General features: G+C 40.2%; 1 protein-coding gene across 1 annotated transcript in view; it reads right to left on the bottom strand.

Annotated features, from left to right (window-relative positions):
• UBE2G1 (ubiquitin conjugating enzyme E2 G1) overlaps nucleotides 1-24,687 on the bottom strand; it is a 53,777-nt gene extending 29,090 nt beyond the window's left edge. Inside the window, exons 1-2 of the transcript XR_004266175.1 lie at nucleotides 24,317-24,687; nucleotides 21,416-21,530 (exon numbers count right to left, since the gene is read on the bottom strand). The gene's annotated coding sequence lies outside the window, so the exon portion shown is untranslated. The remainder of the gene's footprint in view (nucleotides 1-21,415; nucleotides 21,531-24,316) is intronic.
• Nucleotides 24,688-25,351: the final 664 nt, after the last annotated feature.

The following is a 25,351-nucleotide window of genomic DNA, read 5'->3' as shown; positions in this document are numbered from 1 at the left end:
TGGTGAAACCCTGTCTCTACTAAAAACACAAATATTAGCTAGGCATGGTAGCAGGCACCTCTAATCCCAGCTATTCGGGAGGCTGAGGCAGGAGAATTGCTTGAACCTGGGAGAAGGAGGTTACATGGAGCTGAGATCCCATCACTGTACTACAGCCTAGGCGACAAAAGCAAGACTCTGTCTCCAAAAAAAAAAAAAAAAAAAGCCCCACATGATGGCATGTGCCTTTAGTCCCAGTTACTCGGGAGGCTGAGGTGGGAGGACTGCTTGAGCCTGGGAGGCAGAGGCTGCAGTGGGCCAAAATCACACGAATGAATGCACTCCAGCCTGGGAAATACAGAGTGATACCCTGTCTCAAAAAAAAACAGAACAAAACAAACAAAAAATATTCAACCCAATTTCTTTTACTGTGCTTCAAAAACATAAGGCAAATGAAACAGACAAGCAAAACAGATCAGAGATGATCTCTTAAAAAGAGTTTGTTTAATATGCTTCCCAAAGGGATTGCTTGGCAGAATTCCAGACCAGATTCCTAAAGTAACACTTAATGACATACTGCTACCTGCAATGTCTCACCTTGCTTATCACAGCCTCTTCAACCACATGCCTAAGGGTTCGTCAATATTAAGTACTAAGTATGTTGTTGCTTGTCCTTCAGTTACATACAGCAGCATAAGCAAACATCTCTGCCAAGATTTGTTGCAGCCGGAACACCTCATAGTACAGAAGTTATGCCCTAACACTAGTTTGTAGTGTCACATCAACAGCTTACTTTGATCTTGCCTATTTTATACAAATAAATTTGATAAAGATGATTTCTGGGGACTTCTGAATGTCACTTCACAATGGAAAATTTGGACACAGCGGATGATATTATGTCAGCCTTACTAACCTGGCAAACTCAAAGAGATCATTTCTATTTTTTGAGTCTCATTTTCCTTAAAACCCATAGTTATGCTGCAACACAGGGAAGATACTCTATGTGCAAAAGTCTGACCCATCTAAAGGCACAATAAATGTTAGTTGTCCATTTTCTTCATTTAAAATTGCTCATTAATTAGGCTATAGGATATAAAAAGAATACTGTCTATGTTCTTCAGAATGTTGAGAACAAGCCCATACCTGAAATATTTCTTTGGAAAATACTACTCAGCTTCACGTATCACACCCAACTATGTTTCGAGCAGGACTGCCAAACAAGGTCCTCTGTACCCCATGGCCACAGGAGGAAGTGGTCTTTCAGAGTTGGGGAGCTGTGCTATAGAGGCCTGAGAGCTGCCAACAGCCACAATTCAAATCTCAAGAAGAACAAAGCTGAAGGGAAGAATCATCAACAGTAAGCATCAAGAAGAGGCCCAAACTGATTCTCGTTTCTTATACCTGGTACCACACCTGCCCTTCTATAAACTTAGTTAAAAGTCACTGTTCCTTTTTGTCTAAACTTGCTTTAGTTGAATTCCTGTCACTTCCAACTAACAATGCCACCTTCTTCATTTGTAAAGCCCTATTTTTAAGTTTACATCCCAGTTCGTCTCTAATCAGTTTCCTCTTGAATATACAGGGGTTCTCAACTGTCCTTTGACCTTCACCAGCCTGGACAACACAGGGAGACACCACCTCTACAAAAAGTACAAAAATTAGTTGGACACGGTGGCAAGCACCTATGGTGCCAGCTACTCAGAAGGCTGGGGTGGGCCGATCGCTTGAGCCCAGGAGGTTGAGGCTGCAGTGAGCTGTAAGCACGCTGCTGCACCCCAGCCTAGGCACCTATCTCAAAGAGAGAGGGAAAGGGAGAGGGGGAAAGACAAAGGGAGGAGAGGGGGAGAGAGGGAGAGGGAGAGAGGGAGAGAGAGGGGGGGGGAGAGGGGGGGGGGAGAGAGAGAGAGAGACTGAAACAGGAAGTCAAAAAGGATGGCAATACACATTTACAAGTATTCTTCTTGAAACAAATGCTGGGAAATGAATCAAAATAAAGAATTCTGTAATACAAAAACCAGGAGAAAGGGACCAGTGTAGATACCAACCCCATGTAAATACATATAAAATAAAACTAAACCACCATGAATGCTATAAACTTTCACATAAATATATATTTAATATTATATGCTGCCATTGCCAAGTTGCACACACCTGTGTGTGTTGTGTGCTTTTCTTGTTGCTGTTGACCCTATTTTTACATTATCATGATTTAGATATAAATTTATATTATCAGGATTTTACATTGTTATTTTCTGTATTATCGTAATTTTACATTATCAGGATTTATATGTTAAACAACAACAACAACAAATTATGGGAGAGAGATCCAAGATGGCTGATCACTAGCAGCTCGGGATTGTAGCTCCCAGTGAAAGTGCAGAGAACAAGAGGACGCCACACTTTCAGATGAATTTTTGTTGCTCACGCACCAGGAGATTCCCAGCGGAGGAGCCCCACGGGTCGCCAGCGCCACTCTTGCGGCCAGTGAGGCGGTTTTGCTGCTGCCTTGGTGCGGCGGTTCTCGGCGCAGAGTCAGAAAAGCACCATCAATCTTAACGCCGCTGTTTTGGCCGGCGCAGTGGGTTGCTCAGATTTTAGCGCCAGGAATCAACAAGTTGGACGTCCATTCAGAAACCCAATTATAAAGACGGTAATTATAAAGACCACAGATGGATACATCTATAACGAAGGGAAGAAACTACTCTTTTTAGGCTGAGAATACCCAAAATCAGAACGCCTCTCCCTCTACAAGTGATCACAGTTCCTCATCAGCAACGGAACAAGGCCTGATAGAGAAAGACTGTGTTCCATTAACAGAAGCAGGCTTCAAAAGGTGGATGATAAGAAACTTCTGGGAATTAAAAGAACTTGTTCTAACCCAATGCAAAGAAACTAAGAACTTTGAAAAAAGGTTTGACGAAATGTTAACAAGAATACACAATTTAGAGAGGAATATAGGTGAATTAATGGAGCTGAAAAACACAACACGAGAACTTCGCAAAGTATGCACAAGTTTTAACAGCCAAATTGATCAAGCAGAAGAAAAGATATCAGAGGTCGAAGACCAACTTAATGAAATAAAACGAGAAGACAAGACTAGAGAAAAAAGGATAAAAAGGAAAGAGCAAAGTCTCCAAGAAATATGGGACTATGTGAAAAGACCTAATCTACGTTTGAGAGGTGTACCTGAATGTGACGAAGAGAATCAATCCAAGCTGGAAAATACGCTTCAGGATATTATTCAGGAAAACTTTCCCAACCTAGCAAGGCAGGACAATATTCAACTCCAGGTAATACAGAGAACACCACAAAGATATTCCTCAAGACGACCAACCTCAAGGCATATAATCGCCAGATTCACCAGGGTTGAAATGAAAGAGAAAATACTGAGGGCAGCCAGAGAGAAAGGTCAGGTTACCCATAAAGGGAAGCCTATCAGACTCACAGCAGGTCTCTCAGCAGAAACCCTACAAGCCAGAAGAGAGTGGGGGCCAATATTCAACATCCTTAAAGAAAAGAACTTTCAACCCAGAATTTTATATCCAGCCAAACTAAGCTTCATAAGCGAAGGAAAAATAAAATCTTTTGTGAACAAGCAAGCACTCAGAGATTTCATCACCACCAGGCCTGCTTTACAAGAGCTTCTGAAAGAACCACTACACATAGAAAGGAACAACCAGTATCAGCCTTTCTAAAAAATACCAAAAAATAAAGAAAATCAACATAATTAAGAACTTACATCAACTAATGGGCAAAACAGCCAGCTAACATTAAATGGCAGTATCAAACTCACATATATTATTATTAATTCTAAATTTAAATCGATTAAATCCCCCAATCCAAAGATACAGACAGGCAAAAAAAGGCAAGACCCATTGGTATGCTACATCCAGACCCATCTCACATGCAAGGATACACAAACACTCAAAACAAAGGGATGGAGAAAGATTTACTAACCAAATGGAAAGCAAAAATAAATAAATAGAAAGAAGGAGTTGCAATTTTTGCTGATAAAATACTTTAAAGCAACAAAGATCAAAAGAAGCAAAGAAGGATATTACATAATGATAAAAGGATTAACGTAACAAGAAGAGCTAAAGATCCTAAATATATATGCACCCAATACAGGAATACCCAGATATATAAGACTTATAAAGAGACTTAGACTCCCACACAATAATAGCGGGAGACTTCAACATCAATATCAGACAGATCAACGAGACAGAAAGTTAACAACGATATCCAGGACTTGAACTCAGATCCGGAACAAGTAGACTTAATTAACATTTATAGAACTCTCCACTTTACACAAAATATACACTCTTATCCATGCCACATCACACCTATTTACAGGTTTAAATGAAATATTGGTTGGCTGCTTGTTAGTTATTTTCTTCCCTCATTTTTTTTTTCTTCATGTCTCTATTATTAAACACAATTATAGGCATACCCATTTTTAGACTGCATTCTAGCCTGGGCAATAAAGCAACTGTTTGTTCTCTCTCCCTCTTCCTCTTCCTCTCCTTCTTTTTTTTCTTTTCTTTTTTATTCTTTTTCTTTTTCTCTTTATTCTAAAAAAAAAAAAAAAATGCAGTGTAACAGCCTGAGATCATACTTTGGAGCCAGAAAGAAAAAAACAAAAACAAATTATGAAATATATACATATTTATGGTTAGAAGAAGGAAAGGGAGGGAAGGAGGGGAAACGGAGGGAACGAGAGAGAGGGAGGTACTAAGGAATACATACATGTGTTTATTCCTTCATCCTGGACATCAATAAATCAGTGGGTTCTACCGGTTAAAACAATTCTTTAAGTGTGGGAAGAAAAAAAAAAAAAGGTCAGTGGGTGCTATCAAGAGTCTCAAAACTATTTAGAGGTTTTTGTAAATTTTCTTCTCTCAGCTTTAGGACTCTTTTAGAAATTAATCTCTTCTTGCAATAAACATCTATCTATAGGTCAATAATTTGTTCAATATTACCTTAGCTGGGTTGTCATTCACATGCAACTTGCAACTTAAAGTATATAAATGGCATACTTATTATAACCCCAGATTTCAACCAGCATCCATGTATTGAAAAGTATATGCAAGGATGTCCAACATCAGTAGGCATCGTAGGTGGTAGCTGTTATTGCTAAGTAGAATTATTTCAAGTTTCTTTCATATTTTGAATTTTCAAATTATGAAAAAAGGCCATTTATCCTAAAGTAACAAAGGGAAATAAAAGGCATTAGACACTCCACCTTCATGCTCTCCAAAGACAACCACTGCTAACAATTTGCTGTGTCTTCTTTCAGATTTTGGCTACACCACCATTTAAGTACACAGAAATAGAATCACCCTTTTATAACTTATGGCCACTTAGCATAGCCTGAACATTAGCATAGCCTGAACATCGTTTCCACCAACACACCTCTTTTTTTTTTTTTTCCTCAAATATAAATAATGCTGCCTAGGTATGAGCTGAGGAGTGAAAAAAACAAAAGAGAAATTATGAGTATTTAAAAGTCTTTTTAAAAATAAATAAAAAAGAAAAATAATGCTGCCACTGCCAGGCAGTGTCAAACCTGTAGCCCCAACTGTTCTAGGGGATGAAGTGGGAGGAGCTCTTGAGCCCAGGAGAGTTTGAGGCTGTAGTGAGCCAAGATCGAGCCACTGCACTGCAGCCTGAGCAACAGGGCAAGACCCCATCTTTAAAATAAATAAATAAAAGTAAGGCCAGGCATGATGGCTCACGCCTGTAAACCCAGCACTTTGGGAGGCTGAGGCGGGTGGACTCCAAGGTCAGAAGTTCAAGACCAGCCTGGCCAGCACGGTGAAACCCCATCTCTACTAAAAATGCAAAAATTAGCCAGGCGTGGTGATGCCTGCCTGTAATCCCAGCTACTCAGGAGGCTGAGGTAGGAGAATCGCTTAAACTGGGGAGGCACAGGTTGCAGTGAACCAAGATTGCACCATTGCACTGCAGCCTGGCCAACAAGAGTGAGACTCTGTCTTAAAAAAAAAAAAAATAGAGTATTACCATATTACCATAAAACATCTTTGCCCATTCCTTGTACATCTGTGGAAGTATATCTAGAATATAAACTATAGATGGAATCGCAAATCAAAGGAAGGTGCGTTATCAACCCACAGGATGTTTACTTCAATGTATTATCCCAGAAACACTGTAGGCAACTATTTCCCTACAGCCTGGCTCACACTGGGTATTTTTACCACTGGCTAACACTGGGCATCCTTTTGCCACTGGCAACTTATTTTTGGTGCATTTATATATTTGTGTTCCCCCACCCCTTTTTTCACATTGAGTGATTCTCTTTTTTCTTACTATTTGGATGGGCATTTTAAGCATTGTGGCCTTTTTTCTTTTTTTCTGTTGCCCAGGTGGGAGTGCACTGGTGTGTTCATGGCTCACTGCAACCTCCGCCTCCTGGGCTCAAGCAATCCTCCCACCTCAGCCTCCTGAGTAGCTGGGACTACAAGCACAAACCACCATGTCTGGATTTTTTTGTATTTGTCGCCAGGCTGGTCTTCAGCTCCTGAGCTCGCCCCACCCGTCTCGCTCCCTCCACCCAAACCAAAGTGCTGGGATTACAGGTGAGCCCAGCTAATCTGCATAATGTTCGTTGCTGTTATAGTCTCAGAGATAATGGCAGTATTTACATTTGGACCCCTAATTTTCCTCAGCTATTAATGCACCATTCAAATGTGTGTCTATGAAGTTTATTATAATTAAAGCAAATGTTTGAAATTTGAAAAAAAATTAGCAACATAATGTTTCTTTTCTTTATTTTCATTGGACTAAGTAGGACATGAAACTCAAAAGCCAAACAAGTTAGTATGACAGCTTTGTCTACATTTTGAAATGCAACAATCTGAATGACAGGAAAGAATACTTCTAACATATGACCAACTATTAAACTATTACACATATTAAGATGGTGTTCCTCAATCCTTTAGTCTCCACCGCCCTCCTGACAGAAGGAGGAAAGGATACTCCAAGCAGCTGCCCATGCCAGGTCCCACCCAAGATGTCTTCCAAAGGGGAACAACAGGTGTGATTATGTCAAAGTAGCTGTGATATACGGACGTTGATTCACTCTCCAGTGTACCTTCCCATCATGCCTCGAACCCCTTCCCAAACCCTCCTGAGACTGCACTGAGACTACGTTTCTCTAATTCAAACAACTATTTATGTGTATGTGCTTCATCTCCTCATAATCACATTAGCAAAGAGAGCCTTGCTGCATGATCAGAAATGGTGTACATGAAATATAACTTCTACTGAAAGGCATCTTGTACATTATCTTCTCCACATTAAGTAAAAATGCCTTCTAAGAAAATGAGATGTCCTGGAAAAATACAGGTTAGCCTAAGTAAGAAGCCTAGGAAAGCACATACATTGAAAGAAAAACATCGGAAGTAGTATGTTCATTAAGGTAAGGGAACCAAAAGCTAAGCACTTGACTATAAGCATATCCCCTACATCATACCTGACACTGTTTCTGTGCAAGAGAAATAAAAATGAAGGTAATGTTGATGACTTGGGCATAGCATGGTGTTTTTCTAACAACTAGAGTAATGCTGTGTGCAACAAATTTATAATCACAAGCAGCATGGAGCCACTGAGCACTGTGTGGAAACAGTAATATGCATTTATTATCTCCAAAGTTATGAAGAAGGTCAAAGTAGAGAAAGAGGAGAATTTGGTGAGCAGCTGAGTTGCAAAGCAAGCCCTGAATTGTTTCAGAGGTTTAAGAACACCACATAAATGCATAAATTAAGTATCATTGGTAAATAAATTAGCTTCTGCTGATAGCGAGGCTGCAACAAACTTTCCCTCAATGAACTGCAGAAAACTATTAATAAAGGTAGAAATGGTGGAAAGCAAATTTATAATTGACAAAAATAGACCTTTTCTTAAGAATGCCATCTTGTACTTTTGTAAGACAAGAAAACATGTCAGGTTAACACTGCTTTTATATTAAAAAAAAGAGAGAGAGAGAGAAATGTTTGCTGATGTGCTCTAAGAAACCAATAATACTTAAAAGCAACCTGTAAAAAAGAAGATCTCATCACAACCTATGAGATTAAATATCAGTTATTGATGCAGTTTCTGACACAGGATGATGACAAAGACAAAACTCCTTTAATGAAGGATTTTAAGGAAGAGCCTAAGAATGCACATGAATTCATCAAAAAGAAAATGAATTAATCATATAAGAAATTAGTCCCTTTCCATTTATTGCTCACCTCCAAAGTTTAGACAAAGTCATCTCCCACAGGAAAATTACTAAATCTTACTAAGGAGACTAAGTTGAGAGAACAGTTTTGTCACTCAGGCTGGAGTGCAGTGGCACAATTATGGTTCACTAAAGCCTTGACCTCCCAGGCTGAAGCAATGCTCCCACCTCAGCCTCCTGAGTAGCTAGGCCTATAGGTGCATGTCACCATGCCCAACTAATTTTTGTATTTTTTGTAGAGGCAGGGTTTCACCATGTTGCCTGGTCTTAAACTGGGCTCAAGCAATCTGCCCGCCTTGGCCTCCCAAAGTGCTGGGATTACAGGTGTGAGGCACTGCACCTGGCCAGTAACTAGTATTTTTAATGCTTTATGTCATGGAAGACGGAGTGGAAATTTGTTACATAGATATATTTAGAGTATTTCAGTTGGAACTCTTAATGTAATAATCCAGGCAAAGAATCATCAATAGATGTTAAAACCATTAAGTGAAAAGGTCACTGGGGAACAGAATATGCTGCCCAAGCATCAGGCCACAGATTATTCACCAATACAAGAGATAATGCATCTTGACAATAGAGAAATCTGGCAGTCACCAACTAATTGTTCAAACTTAGAATCATTAATAGCAGGACAACCCAAGAATGTGTATCTTATTTGATGCAAAGTGGTATACACAAGCTTCATCTATGACATACTCTTGCCCCCCCCCCAAAATGTTTACACTGAATCAAACCAAGCTTCTTAGACCTGCACTTTCTAATATAATATAGCCACTAGTAGCATGTGGCCACTGAGCACCTAAAAAGTGGTGGCTGGTCGGACCGGGTGCGATGGCTCACGCCTGCGGTCCCAGCACTTTGGGAGGCCAATGTCATGAGTTCAAGACCAGCCTGACCAATGTGGTGAAACCCCATCTCTACTAAAAATACAAAAATTAGTCAAGTGTGGTGGTGAGCACCTGTAATCCCAGCTACTGGGGAGGCTGAGGCAGGAGAATCACTTGAACCTAGGAGACAGAGGTTACAGTGAACCCAGATCATGCCACTGCACTCCAGCCTGGTCGACAGGGCAAGACTGCCTCCCCAAAAAAAAAAAAAAAGTGACTAGTCTGAGTTGAGATGTGCTGCAAATGTAAAATACAAACTGAATATTTTTAAGACTTTGTGAGGAAAAAAAATTTATGTTGATTGCATACTGAAATTATACTTTAGGTATATTAAGTTAAATAAATTATTAAAACTAATTTTACCTATCTTTTTACATTTCTAAATGTGGCTACAATTTTTAAATCACATATTAGGCTCTCATTTGTGGTTCCCGTGTTTTTATTAGATAGTACTGCTACAGTTTACAGGAAATATGTATAGGGGATGTGAAAATAAGTTAAATGATTTATTTATAAATTGAGATGGGGGTCTCACTACATATTGTCCAGACTGGTCTCAAACTCCTGGGTCCAACTAATCCTCCCAACTCGGACTCCCAAAATGCTGGGATTACAGGCATGAGCCACCATGTCCAGCCAGTTAAATGATTTCTTGAGAAAATAATTAGAAAAATCCATAATGATGAGTAGGGTACTCTACTTAAGAACTAGTCTGAAATCTCCAAAAATCCAATCTCAAGAGGATTCTTAGGGCCAAAGTATTCTGTACAATACTAAAACGGTAGATATATGTCAAATATTTCTCTAAACCCATAGAATGTACAATACCAAAAGTGAACCCTGATATAAACTGAATTGTGGGTGACAGTGTGTCAATGTAGTTCGGGGGAGGTATCCATATGTGGGGGTGTACTTGTAATTTGGGAAATCTCTGTACTTTCTGCTTCGTTGTGCTATGAACCTAAAACTGCTCTAAAAAAAATTAAGTATTGGCCGGGAGTGGTGGCTCACGCCTGTAATCCAAGGTGGGCGGATCACCTGAGGTCGGGAGTTCAAGACCAGCCCGACCAACATGGTGAAACCCCGCCTTTTTAATAAAAAAAAATATATAAATATATATATATGTTTTTTATTTAAAAAATAATATATTTTTTAGGCAAAGAATTCTTGGGTCGGGGGGGATGCAATGCATAAACCTTGAGCAGATTCAGGATCAGAAAAATACAGCTGTTACACATTCTGGAACAACTGGGAAACTTTCAATAACTGTAATTAATGTCAAAATGATCCTATGATTATAGATGAGAATACTCTTATTCTTAGGAACGGCAAACTAAAGACCTGAGAAGAGAGATATCATGTCTGCCACTTACTCACTTTCAAATGGTTCAACCAAACTGGGGCAAGGAGAAGAGGAATGAAGTCTTTCATTTAGTTTGGGAATTTTAGTAGGCTAGAACAGCCTTGTTTTTCCCCACTTAAAATAGGCCAGAAGCTGGGCACGGTGGCTCACGCCTGTAATCCCAGCACTTTAGGAGGCTGAGACAGGTGGATCACTTGAGATCAGGAGTTCGAGACCAGCCTGGCCTGGCGAAATCCCGTCTCTACTAAAAATACAAAAATAAGCCAGGCATGGTGGCATGTGCCTATAATGCTAGCTGCTCGGGAGGCTGAGGCAGGAGAATCGTCAAAACCTGGGAGGTGGAGGTTGCGGTAAGCCAAGGTCATGCCACTGCGCCCCAGCCTGGGCAACAGAGCAAGACTCCATCTCCGAAAATTAGAGATAAAAATGAAAAATAATCAGGCCAGACAAAGGCTGACGCTTAGGTAGGGAAATCATTTGAGGTCAGGAGTTCGAGACCAGCCTGGCCCAGATGGTGAAACCCCATCTCTACTAAAAATATAAAAATTGGCCAGGAGCAGTGGCTCACACCTGTAATCCAGCACTTTGGGAGGCCAAGGCAGGTGGATCACCAGAGGTCGGGAGTTCAAGATCAGCCTGACCAACTGGAAAAACCCCGTCTCTATTAAAAATACAAAATTAGCTGGGTGTGGTGATACATGCCTGTAATCCCAGCTATGCAGGAGACTGAGGCAGGAGAATCACTTGAACCCAGGAGGTGGAGGCTGCGGTGAGCCAAGATCTCACCATTGCTCTCTAGCCTGGGCAACAAGAGCAAAACTTGGTCTCAAAAATAAATAAATAAATAATAAAAATACAAATACAAAAATTAGGCCAGATGTGGTGGGATTACGCCTGTAATCCCAGCACTTTGGGAGGCTGAGACGGTAGTTCACTTGAGATTAGGAGTTCCAGACCAGCCTGGCCAACATGGAGAAACCTCATCTCTACCAAATATACAAAATTAGCCGGATGTAATGGCACATGCCTGTGGTCCCAGTTCCTCAGGAGGCTGAAGTGGGAAGACCACTTGAGGCTGGGAGGTGGAGGTTGCAGTGAGCTCAGGTCACACCACTGCACTCCAATCTAGGTGACAGCAAGACCCTGCCTCAAAATAAATAAATAAATAAATCAATAAATGAAATAAAAATAATAATTACAGTAATCCCAGCACTTTGGGAGACCGAGGTAGAAGGATTGCTTGAGCTCAGGAGTTTGATACCAGCCTGGGCAATATAGCAAGACCCCTTCTCTTTATTTTTTTAAAATAAAAAGTAAAAATAATAATTACACAGGTTATCCTATCCACAGAACACATGACAGTATTCAGAAACTGATTAGATTCCAAAATTGAGGAATGCCTGTGTAATTCATCTATATGTCTAAAGTGCAGCAACGTTTTTCAAACTACAGGCAACAGTCTGCAGTGCACTGCAACATCAATTTAGTGTGTCGCAACCAAACCACATTTCTTTTAAAAACGAAGTACCTAGAAAATATCAAACTTACATGTTAGTAAGGATAAGTACTGTGTCATGAAACTTGAGCATAAAGAGGATGAGAATTGGGGGCAGGGTGTCATGATGTGTTAGATACTCAGGTAAAATATTTGAAGATTATCAGTACAAACTACAACTTGACACTGACAATCATCCACATATTAAGGTTGTTGATTTTTTTTCCAAGCCAATTACAAAGTAGTATTATGACATCAGAGAAAGACCAGTAAGGAGAGAGAGAGAAAGCTGCAAAGTAACACAACCAAATCTTTATCATTGTTATTTTTCATTACTGGGGACTACAGAATTTTTTCCCTACATACTCTTTTAGTGTTTTCTGAAAAAATGGGGGGAATGGTGTGCTAATAAGCATGCAATAGTCTCCAAATCAGAACATAAAGTTGTGTCTGTGGCAAGAGTTCAAACAGCACAGAGTTTATTTTCACCCCATACATTCTTTCCCTTCTCAACTTCCCCGTTTTCTGAATCAACCATCAAGACAAGACTTGTCATCTTCCACCACTCATCTACTGCCAGTCCATTCAACGTAAAGATCCGTGTAGTCATCTCTCTCTCGACATTTCCTCCTTCCACAATCTCTCTAGTGTCCATCTACTTTAGCATTGCTACTTTCAACCCACCACTCTAGGTTTAATCTTAGAAAAAAAATAAGACTATACCACATTACATATTACAGTACATGTTAGGAACTGGGGATATGTATGGCAATGAAAAAAATAGTCTCTGCTCTCAAGTATCTTTCATTTTGGTGAGGGAAGATAGACAAATATATATCAAGTGATGGCACCTCCTAAGAAGAAAAGCAAAGCAGCTAAAAGGAAGGAAGGATGGTGACGTGGGTGGTAGGTTACAAAAGCTTCACATGGAAATGCATGTGGACACTGACAGATTCCAACAGTCCCCACGAGCTACCATAAACCACTTCTAGAGTAAGACAGGGAAAGGCAATGATGCAACTCATCAACCAAAAATTATTTCAGCAACACTTTTATCACGTCATTTTCTCTGCTCCTAGAGAAAAACTTTCTAGATGGTGGCGATGGCGACACAACCAAGTATATGTACTTCATGTCACAGAACTGTCCACTTCAAAATGGTTAAAATCGTAAGTTTTACGTTATGTGTATTCTGCCACAATTTGAGAAGGAGAAAAAAGCCTTTCCGAGCCTCTATTCTCTCATGGTATATAACCAAATTCCTCAGACAGATGCTCTCTCCAAAATCTAGCTATACCTCTCTTTTCTCAATTACTGACACTCTGAACACATGCTGGGCTTAGGAATTCCATTCAATCCCACTTCCTTTCAGACTCTCCTCCCTCAGTCCCGGATGACTCCTCTCTGATTCCGGCTTTTCCTCCCTTTCTCTGAAGACCACTTCTCAGGGTTTTCATGCCTCACCTTCCTCCTCCTGCCCTCCCAACACAGCCTTACAAGAAGATGCTGCCATTTGCTCTCTGCTATTTACTCAACACCTTCCCCTAGGCACTCAGACACAACTAAGGCTTCCAATTCTACCCTTCTTTAGGGGATGACTTCCAAAGTTACCTCTCCTGAGCTTCAGAGACCATTTCCCAAGAGTGGGTATCTTACCAGGACCTCAAACTAAATTCTCCCTCCCTCATAAACCTGTTCTTTCACTCGACTTTATTTCAGTTATTTCCTTTCAGTCACCCAACCCTGAAACCTGGCAATCATTACTACTGCTTCCTCTTTCTCATTGTTACATCCAGCTAGCCTGTTGATGCCCCCACTTTCAGGGTATTCCCCAACAAGCCAGTTTTGATCATTAACACAGCACTCTTTTTTTTTTTTTTTTTTTTTTTGGGGACGGAGTTTCACTCTTGTTACCCAGGCTGGAATGCAATGGCGCGATCTTGGCTCACTGCAACCTCCGCCTCCTGGGTTCAGGCAATTCTCCTGCCGCAGCCTCCTGAGTAGCTGGGATTACAGGCACGCGCCACCATGCCCAGCTAATTTTTTGTATTTTTAGTAGAGACGGGGTTTCACCGTGTTGACCAGGATGGTCTCGATCTGTTGACCTCGTGATCCACCCGCCTCGGCCTCCCAAAGCGCTGGGATTACAGGCGTGAGCCACCGTGACCGGCAACACAGCACTCTTTACACAGTACTCCATAATCTGGCTTCAAAATCAACCTTTCCCTCTTTGTCTCTTACTATTATGCCTCCTCTCTACCTCTGAACACACAGACTGGTGCTCACACCAACAACCACTGAGCTAGTCCTGCACAGGACAAAGCATATCCCATCACTTTATTCACGCCAACCTCTAATCCTCTAAAACACTTAATACATACTTTAACCTACTCCTGACCTTTGGTTGTTGAAAGTCTACCAAGTCTAAAGAGTCTTGGCACGGACGGGCGTGGCAGCTCATCCCTTTAATCCCAGAATTTTGGGAGGCTGAGGCGGGTGGATCATGAGGTCAGGAGTGCAAGTCTAACCTGACCAACATGGCGGAACCCCGTCTCATACAAAAATCAGCTGGGTGTGGTGGCAAACACCTGTAATCCCAGTACTTTGGGAGACCAAGCCAGGCAGATCACCTGAGGTCTGGAGTTTGAAACCAGCCTGGCTAACCTGGTGAAACCTGGTCTCTACTGAAAGTACAAAAATTAGCCAAGTGTGGTGACATGCACCTATAGTCCCAGCCACTGGGGAAGCTGAGGCAAGAGAATCACTTGAACCCAGGAGACTGAGGTTGCAGTGGTTCAGTCCAAGATCGCACCACTGCACTCCAGCCTGAGTGACAGAATGAGACTCTGTTCTCAAAAATAAAAACATAAATAAATACATGTCTTCAAGTCTTTATTTGTTCGTTTGCTTGCTTGAGACAGGGTCTCACTTTGTTGCCCAGGCTGTAGTGCAGTGGCATGATCTTGGCTTACTGTAACCTCCGCCTCCTGTGCTCAGGTGATCCTCCCACTTCAGCCTACTGAGTACCGGGGTCTACAGGCATGTAACACCATGCCAGGCTAACTTTTTGTATTTTTTGCAGTGATGGGGCCTCACCATGTTGCCCAGGCTGGCCTCAAAGTCCTGAGCTCAAATGATCCACATGCCTCAGCCTCCCAACGTGCTGGGATTACAGGTGTGAGCCACTGCACCCAGCTCCTCAAGTCTTATTACAATACCACTCAGCTGTAACAGGCAAGTACTTTCCAGCCACTTTACTCATAATCTCATTCCTATCCCATGCTGGACAAAATAGACTACAAATTTAGACTATAAATAACTGGTTTCTGGAGCAAATTGTTTTCAGATGGGGACTCAAGATTCTCTATTCTTGTTACACCTCTAGGCTCTAGGAAATCCTGTCCTCCCAGGCTCCCAGAACTCTGGTAACCCTTAAATAACAACACATATTGGCCGGGCACGATGGCTCACGCCTGAAATCCCAGCACTCCAGGGTGCCAACGCGGGTGGACCACCTGAGGTCACGCCTGTAATCCGGGGCCTTTGGGGAGCTGGCGCGGGTAGAGTTTGAGACCAGGCTGGCCAACATAGTGAAACTCCATCTCTACTAAAAATACAAAATTAGCCAGGCATGGTGGCACACGCCTGTAGTCCCAGCTACTCAGGAGGCGAGGCAGGAGAATCACTTGAACCTGGGAGGCGGCGGTTGCAGTGACCCGAGATTGTGCCATTGCACTCCAGCCTGGGCAACAGAGTGAGACTCAAAAAAACAAAATCAAAAACCACATATTCAAAACAGTATCCTTCCTAGTGGATCCTGAATAATATGGTTCTGTTTTCTGACTTGGGCTGACTTTTCATGCTCCACTTCAGTGGTTTTAAAACTTCAAGCAACTATTTCTTCACCTGCTAGTGGTTACGTGGTATTTCTTTTAAAATAACTCCTAAAATTGCACATATTTACACTGCATGTATCACACATATGCACACTATTTTGTATGACTGAATATATGAAAGAGACATATGTTGAAAAGACTGAAAAAATAAAGAGAGCTAAAGAGACTTCTAAATAACTGAATCTTTTCCTCAAACACAAAAAATCCACCCAAAATAATTTACAAATACAATGTAATCCCTCTAACAAAATCCTAACAACTTTTTTGCAGAAATAGAAAAACCCATCCTAAAATTCATACCTCAAATCGCCAAAACTTTCTGGAAAACAATAACAAAGTTGTAGAACTCACATGTCCTGATTCCAAAGCTTACTACAAAGTGACAATAATCAAAACAGTGGTGGTATTGGCAAAAAGACAGACATACAGACCAATGAAACAAAGCCCAGAAATAAAACCCTTGCATATATGGCCAATTTTTTTTTTTCAACAAGGGTGACCAAATCACTCAATGAGGAAAGAAAATCTTTCAATAAACAATGCTAGGGAAACTGGATATCCATAAGCAAAAGAATGAAGATGGACTCTTTCCTTACATGATATGCAAAAATCAACTCTAAATGAACTGAAAACTTAAACATAAGTGATAAAACTATAAAACTCTCAGGCGAAAAAGAGAAAAATCTTCATGACATTGAATTTGGCAACAAACTCTTTTTGCACATGACACCAAGAACAAAGGTGACAAAAGAAAAAATAGATAATCTGGATCAAGATTTAAAACTTTTGTTCATCAAAAGTAACCCAACAAATGGGGAAAATATTTACAAATCACATCTCTGACACAGGATTAATATTGTGAATACAGCCCAGGTCCCATGGCTCATGCCTATAATCCCAGCACTTTGGGAGGCTGAGGCAGGCTCACAAGGTGAAGGGACCGAGACCATCTGGGCCGATATGATGAAACCCCGTCTCTACGAAAAATACAAAAATTAGCTGGGCATGGTGGCGTGCACCTGCAGTCCCAGCTACTCGGGAGGCTGAGGCAGAAGAATAACTTGAACTGGGGAGACGGAAGTTGCAGTGAGCAGAGATTGCACCACTGCACTCCAGCCCATTTAAAGAGTGAGACTCCGTCTCAAGAAAAAAATCCAGAATACAAAAAGAATTCATACAACTCAGTAACAACAACAAAACCAATTCAAAAATAGGCAAATGACTTGAATACACATTTCTCCCAAGATGAAAGGATGGCTGGCCAACAAGCACATGCAAAGATTCTCACTATCACTAATGATAAGAGAAATTCAAAACCACAATGAGATGCCACTTCACACCAATTAGAATTGCTATTACTAGAACCCTGTGCATTGCTAGTGGGAATCTTAAATGATGCAACCATTGCAAAAGGCAGTATGGCATGTCCACAAAATATTAAACTTAGAATTACCGTAAGATCCAGCAATTTCACTTCTGGTTATATATGCAAAAGAATTAAGGCAGAGGTTCAAACAGATATTTGTACACCAATGTTCAAAGCAGCATTATTCACAACAGTCAAAACGTGGAAACAACCCAAGTGTCAACCAACAGATGAATGGGTAAACAAAATGTAGAGCAATAGGATGTTATTCAGCTTTAAGAAGGAATGAAATTATGAGACATTCCACAACACGAATGAAATTGAAAATATCATGCTAAGTGAAATAAGCCAGATACAAAAGGATACATACCATATGACTCCACTTAGATGAAAATACCTTGTGGCCTGGTGCAGTGGCTGAAGCCTGTAATCCCAGCACTTGGGAGGCCAAAGCAGGCAGAGCACCTGAGGTCATAGTTTGAAACCAGCCAGGCCACATGGTGAAACCCCATTTCTACCAAAACACAAAAATTAGCTGGGTGTAGTGGTGTGTGCCTGTAATCCTGGCTACTTGGGAGGCTGAGGCAGGAGATTCGCTTGGCACCGGAAGGTGGTGGTTGTGGTGAGCTGAGATCATGCCACTACACTCCAGCCTGGGCAATAGAGCCAGACTCCATCTCAAAAAAAAAAAAAAGAAAAAAAGGAAAGTAAAGAAAAGAAAATACCTTGAGAAGTCAAATTCAGAGACAGAAAATAGAATGGGGGTTCCCAGGGCTGGGGATAAAGAGGGATGAGGAGTTACCAGTTTATGTGTTTAAGACCGAGTCAAGTGCAGTAGTGAGAAGGGGGAGAGTAGAATGGAGGAGTTAAAAAGTCCAATATACAAATCAGAAGTGTGGGACACATCAAATGGAAGCCAAGCATATTCCTACCTCCTTGTAAGGCAGATCCTAAAGTACAGATGGGCTGTGTCATTACTCTGAATCACCCCCAAGCCTTCCATGGGACCCACACCCAAAGAAGGCACCATTAATAACCTATCATGTACTTAAGATTCCTCCCGATACAGTACTCAACAGTCACGCCTACCAAATAAATCCATGATCAGACATCTGCCATCCTGGCCTTAATACAAGTGACCTCTGAGAACAAATCTGCCCTTCTCTTCCTTTTGCAGGAGCCCTTTCTCCTTTCCTTTCTGCAGAGCTTCTCCTATGAAAGGCCCATTTTAGCCCTCATGCAGTGCAAGTAAGCCAATACTCTCAATCTCACTGTTAAAGAAACAGTAGAAATATCTCCAAATGGATCACTAAAACTTCTTAGTTTTGGAAAGAATATCAAATTCCATCAAGTTGCAAGCCATCATTTTACAGAATGGAAACTCAAAGCCTTGACTAGAATAAGGGCTAATCTAGTTCTCCCAGCTGAGAACCCACATATTAAGATAAACTAGTCTGGCTTTATTTTAGAACCAAGAAAACAAAATAAGTGCTTTTCACAAGTTAATTTTTAAATAAATGTACAAGGTGTATATTATTTTATATTGTCCAAAATATCAACATATTGGATTTTTTGCAAAAGCCCTTTACCACCTTACGCATACCAAAAAAGTTCTTCTCTTGGGTGATTTAATAGACCTAATAAGTGTCAGATGAATTAAATATTTTGGCTAACAAGAGGTACAGTCAAGTCTCTGAATCTGATCTGAATTCAGTGCCCCATGCCCTGACTACTGCAGAGGAAAAGGCGATAAAGTAGGAGGATGCTGCCATACTTGCGTCTTTGCTGCTTTTCCATTCCTCTACATCTTGTTCCATTTAGAACAATTTAACCGCCTGAGGTACCAAGAACCCATGAAACAACCTTGAAATCATTTATATATTTATTCAAACTTATGAAAAAAACCTAAGCACATGCAAAATTGGAATTTAGCTAAAACTTTTTCAAAAATAAATTAGGGAATTATGTGGCCGCCACTTGATGGGCTTCTGTGCTGCGTTAAGAAATGACAATGGCCAGGTGCGGCAGTGGCTCATGCCTATAATCCTAGCATTTTGGGAGGCCGAGGCAGGTGGATTGCCTGAGCTCAGGAGTTTGAGACCAGACTGAGCCACATGGTGAAACCCCGTCTCGACTAAAATACAAAAAATCAGCCCAGCATGGCAGTGTGTGCCAGTCTTGGCAACATGGCTAAACCCAGCCTCTACCAAAAAAAAAAAATTTTTTTTAATTAGCCAGGCATGGTGACATGTACCTGTGGTCCCAACTACTGGGGAGGCTGAGGTAGGAGGATCGCTTGAGCCTGGGAGGCGGAAGTTGCAGTGAGCTGAGATTGTGCCACTGCACACTGCAGCCTGGGCGACTGAGACTGTCTCAAAAAAAGAAAAAAGACTAGATTCTTCTTTCCACTATTAATCAACTTCTCAGAAGAAGATACTATTTACATAATTTAAGGACTTTAATATATTTAAAATTTTATGCAAGACACTTTTGTGGTTGGTCAAGGATTTCAATAACCACTGAAAGTAGAGTTGTCTTCAAAATAATGCCTATGTATCTTTTGTAACCAATTCATAAACGATCTCTCTTTCCAGTGTAACTTTTTCTTACTATCCTGACTAGACCATGTTAGGCTTTTTTAAAGGTATGCTTTTTTTTTTTTTTTTAAAGATTTATAGTAATATCAGTAAGATTCTCTTAGTCTAAAACTAAATAAGGACTAAACTATCACCAGTAGCAGTTTCTAATGGAATTAAGCCAAATAGTGAGAAATGCCCTGATGACAATTCACCACTTGTGAGGAGAAAGCTTACTAATCATGCTCTTTGAGTGGAAAAACTAGTTCAGCTAGACTACCCAGAGCAATGAGTTGCCGCTCACGCATCTACAAACTTTTACACGTATAAAGTACATTCATGAAGTGTCTAACAATTTAACACCTTTTATAGTATGAGGCAACAGGTCATATGTAGAGACAGCAACAATCCAAAATCTAAATGACTGGCAGATTTCAACACAAGCCAAAGACCGATTGTTTCTAAATCAACTGTTGCCAAGTTTCTCTCGGCCCCTTTCCATACCCCCCTCCAAATTCAAAGCTATCTTCAAATTTTTCGATCTCATCTGATTTTAGAAATGGGAAGCATTAAGTGTCAAAAAAAAAAAAAAAATAGGAAAGCTAATTAATTGGATGATTTTTTTTAAATTTATTTATCTAATTTTTAGAGACGGGGTTTCAGCATGCTGGCCAGGCTAGTTTCAAACTCCTGACCTCAGGTGACCCACTTGACTTGGCCTCCCAAAGTGCTGGGATTACAGGCATGAGCCACTGTACCCTGCCCAAAAAAATAAAATTTCTAAATGCCAAAATAGCTATAAAAAATTAAAAGGCAAATAATTACTGTTATAAACCTTTAAAACAACACATATACACACTCAAAACTGTCAAGGTGTTCACATTTCTTGGGAATTTAAAAAATAACTTTCTTTATACCCAGCAGAATCAAACATTTTTAAAAGTCCCTGGTGGTATGAAGAACACACTAAAAAGTGGCACTAAATTAATACAGTTAACAGTAGAAATACAAATTGGCAAAGCCTTCTAGAAGGCAATCAGTAATATTTAAGAAGCTCAAAAAAAGATATTTATTTTCTTTGACTCAGAAATGACCAGAAATTTATCCAAAGAGAAATAATAAAAGATTATATATAAATTTTTTCATACGGAATATACACAGAAGCATTAGTTATAATTTAAGTGATTTATGATTATAATGTGAAAACCCAGAAGTCAAAATGTGGGGAATATTACAGTACCAGCATATGAAAGAATGCTATGCATCTATTTAAACTACTTTGAAAGAACATGGGGAAATATTTATAATTTTTTAAAAGACAAGACAATCTATATCTAACTCTTCAATATACACACTACACGTTTTTGACAACAAAAAACTTTGGCCTAATCTTGTCTTCTAGTTCAAGGTGTCAGTATGAGCGCATGTGCTTATTTCCTCTCCCTCCTAAGAAGTTAAATAAATTTTTCTAAGGAAATTTAAAAATAATTTTAATTTAAAATATTTATTAAAAAGACAAGGTGGATTGCCCATGGCTCTGAAAGATGAAAACAGATGGAAGAACGTGAACTGAGTAAGCAGAGTGGAGGGAGCAGAGAGCGGAATACTCACAGAGGAGCTGCAGCGAAGGAGGAAGGCTAATCTTCTGGGCAGAACCCCAGAGAGGCGCCAGTTCAGTGACCGTCGTACGAGGAAGGTCAGTAGTGAGAAGTGGGACTGAAAACATCTGTCATAGCGAGAAGTCAACAGAGAATGTCTCAAGTTGATAAACCAAAGAATAAACACTATAAATATATTATTTAGAAGCACGGAGTTAAGCCCCCAGGAGATCTGAACCTAAAAGGTTTTAAAAGCACTTGCCTCTTGGGAATTCTTCATTATCCTTCACTGAATGCAGTGTTCACTATTAGACCTCTTGAATCACTGGTATTTTATTATTTGGGTTTTTTTAAAGCTAAGTGTGTGTGTGTGTGTGTGTGTGTCACACACATATAATGTTGATTTTTAAGTTTTTATTCTTTTTAAATCTTACATTGTGTTCACTTTGCTTTCGTACACAAACCTCAATTGTACTTCTTGTTCACTAAGTCATTTGGCAGTGTTCTTCAACCATTATACACAGTCATGAAATAGATCTAACGGGACATAACCAGCACTTATTTCTCCTAAGAGAAACAAAAACTAAAACAGGGGTATTGTTGGTAAAGGTTTCATTTCAGCTATCCATGTTTAGTAAAATGTATGCACTGGGGTACCATGGAAAATACCTTCCCTATTGTATCTACTCTCAGCCCAGCAGGCAGAAGTAACCCTGCAAAAATATGAATCACATAATGTCACTATACCAATGCTTCCCATTCTCACTCGGAGCAATGGCCTGCGTGGGCCTATAGGGTCCTTCAGAACTAACCAGCATCTCCCTCCAACCTTCAGCTAACTCTCTGCCACCTCCTCCCAACATTCAGGTCAGCCCCACCTCAGGGCCTCTGTGCTTGCTGTGCTTCTCCTCTGCATGAGTCACTCCTTCGCCCGAGTTCCTTGGTCCACTGTCAGCCTATTTTTAATTAAACCCCACCCCCTTACATGTTTCTTATTTTAGCCTCTTTCCCTGTTCTATTTTCCCTGTTCTGTTTTCTATTTTTCTATTTTCTATTTAATAGAAAGTTTTCAACTTTCTATTAATTCCTATCTCTCCTACCCCGATTAGAATGCAAGCTCTAAAAGAACAAGGGTTTTCGTTTATTTACTGACATAGCCCCAGGACCTGTGACAGTATCTGGCAGTAAATATTTGCCAAATAAATGTATTACTTAAAAATATGTATCACTTTAGGAAGAAGCCATGTTATTGACAATGAAACACAGCAATCCTTAAGTTTGGAACACTTAAGAAATCTGGATAACAATTTTAATGGATGAGGATAAGTTATAATTCAGACTCTAGACTGTAAATTCCAGCTATCACAATATTGAATAAGTTGCTGACATACTCAAAATGTGCAAGTCTACTGAAGTAACCTTTGTTATCAAGAGTAATGTAAGGAATGTATCTTAGCCATCATTTTAAAAAAAGAGAAAGAAAAAAACATATGGGAGAATCTGTTTACCAAACAGCTAAAATGTTTAAAATGTAAAAGACTTACACCTTTTGTATAAATTGCAGTGAAAAGTCTCACTCTTAGTAACCACAACTTGCACACATTCCCAATTTTCACAATTCCCTTCAACCCTGAATGAAGACTCGGGGGGCTTATCACTGATCACCTTTTCTTCAGAATAAAACAAAGAGGCAACCAGCATTCAGGAGACAATCATATAACAGGTCTTGAATTGTGGCACATGAATGGCAGAGCATGTCAGTTATAATTTCCCTGATTTTTTTTTTTTTTTTTTTGACAGGGTCTCGCTCCGTCGTCTAGGCTGGACTTCCAAAGTGCTGGGATTACAGGCATAAGTCACCATGCAAGGAACATTTCTATTTTTTTTTTTTCTGGTCTATTTTGTAGCTCATTGAATAGAAAAAAAAAAATCTTCGATAGGTTTTCAATGATTGACAGGGCAAAGTCATTGAACACTTCTCTCTCAAAAACAAAAATACACATGGCAAAATCAGATTTCTACTATGTACAAAAGTTTACCCAACTGCAAAAAGAAGTATCTCTAAGCCTGCAATTCAATAATGGCTTTCTCTTATCTCATGCCATTAATAAAACACAAGACTTGACAAAACCAGTTTACTCAACATTTGCTGTGTTCCTAAGCAGTAAACTGTAATATGGGCCACTGTGTAACTGGTTTTAACCCATCTTCTCAAAAACAACGTGATTTTGCCTGTTTTTTGTTTATTTGTTTTTGAGTTTTTGAGAGGGAGCCTCACTCTGTCACCTAGGCTGGAGTGCAGTGGCACAATCTCAGCTCACTGCAGCCTCTGCCTCCCCAGTCAAAGTGATTCTCCTGCCTCAGCCTCCCAAGTAGCTGGGATTACAGGCGCCCACCACCATGCCCAGCTAATTTTTGTGTTTTTAGTAGAGACAGGGTTTCATCATGTTGGCCAGGCTGGTCTCAAACTCTTGACCTCAACTGATCCACCCACCTCACCGTCCCAAAGTGCTGGGATTACAGGTGGTTTTACCTGTTTTTACCACAAGTAAAAACTTTTTTTAAAAGAGGGAAATAAATGAGACAAGTTGAAAGAGCAACTCACAGACATAAATAAATAAAATTGAATGAAGTAGTGAAGCCATTGGCAAAATGAAAACTGAATCATATATAGGAAGTAATCAGCCTGGCACTGATGAAAACAAACATGATATGAAACAAATCTTAAGAAAACTACATTGAGCACAGCAGAAAAGAACAAAGGAAGCATTTAGAAAAGCAGTGAAACAGAAGACAGGAAATGAAAATAAACAATCATAAAACTGATGTTTCTTGAGTAAAGAAAAATAAAAATGAATGCATATTAGAAGGTATATAAGAAAATATTCCTGAATCTGCAGTTTGAAGGGCTTACCATTTAACAGGAAAATGTAATAGAGAATCACACCAAGATCGAGTTATATCCTGATGAAGTTACTGAACTTCAAGGATAAAGAAAGAATTCTAGCAATACTCAGGCAGAAGTAGGTCACCTACAAAGGGAAAAAAACAGTCAGGCTGGCCCCAGACTTCTCTAGAGTAACCCTAGATGCCAGAAGATAATGGAATAGTGTCTGCTGGGTATTAGGGAAAGGGAAACGTAGCCCAAAAGTTCTGTAACCAGCCGAAACATTATTTTGCTTGTGAAAGCCACTATCAGATATTTAAACATAAGAGCACTCAGTCAACCACTCCTGAAAGACCTAATTGATAAATATAATAGATTTAAATATATTAAAACTATTATAATACCCATATAACAAACGACCATGTGTATTCTAAGATGCATGGTTTTTCACATTTTTTGTATATCTGAAATCAGCATGCGTATTTCTTTCTTTTTCTTTTTTTGAGACAGAGTATTGCTCTTGTTACCCAGGCTGGAGTACAATGGCACCATCTCGGCTCACTGCAACCTCCACCTCTCAGGTTCAAGCAATTCTCCTGCCTCAGCCTCCCAAGTAGCTGGGATTACAGGCGTGAGCCACCACGTCCGGCCAGCATGCATATTTCAATCAATGGTATGTCATAGTTTCTTTGACAGCATTTAACTCTATTAGTGGTACACAAAATAATGAAGCATGCAACCACCAATGGTATCTTACACATAATGAAATACAGTACATAACTTACAAAATGAGAGAGAAGAGCAAATAAAGAAAACAAACCAAGTAGTTTAAAACAAGAAAACCAGGCCGGGGCGCAGTAGCATATGCCTATAATCCCAGCACTTTGGGAGGCCAAGATAGCAGATCACTTGAGGTCAGGAGTTCGAGACCAGCCTGGTCAACATGGTGAAGCCCTGTCCCTACTAAAAATAAAAAAATTAGCCAGGTGTGGTGGCAGGTGCCTGTAACCCCAGCTACTCGGGAGGCAGAGGCAGAAGAATCGCTTGAACCCGGGAGGCAGA

Source organism: Sapajus apella, unplaced genomic scaffold (assembly GCF_009761245.1).
Source record: "Sapajus apella isolate SASKATOON/1434 unplaced genomic scaffold, GSC_monkey_1.0 scaffold245, whole genome shotgun sequence".
NCBI lineage: Eukaryota > Metazoa > Chordata > Mammalia > Primates > Cebidae > Sapajus > Sapajus apella.
This window is presented reverse-complemented; position numbering and strand designations above follow the sequence as displayed.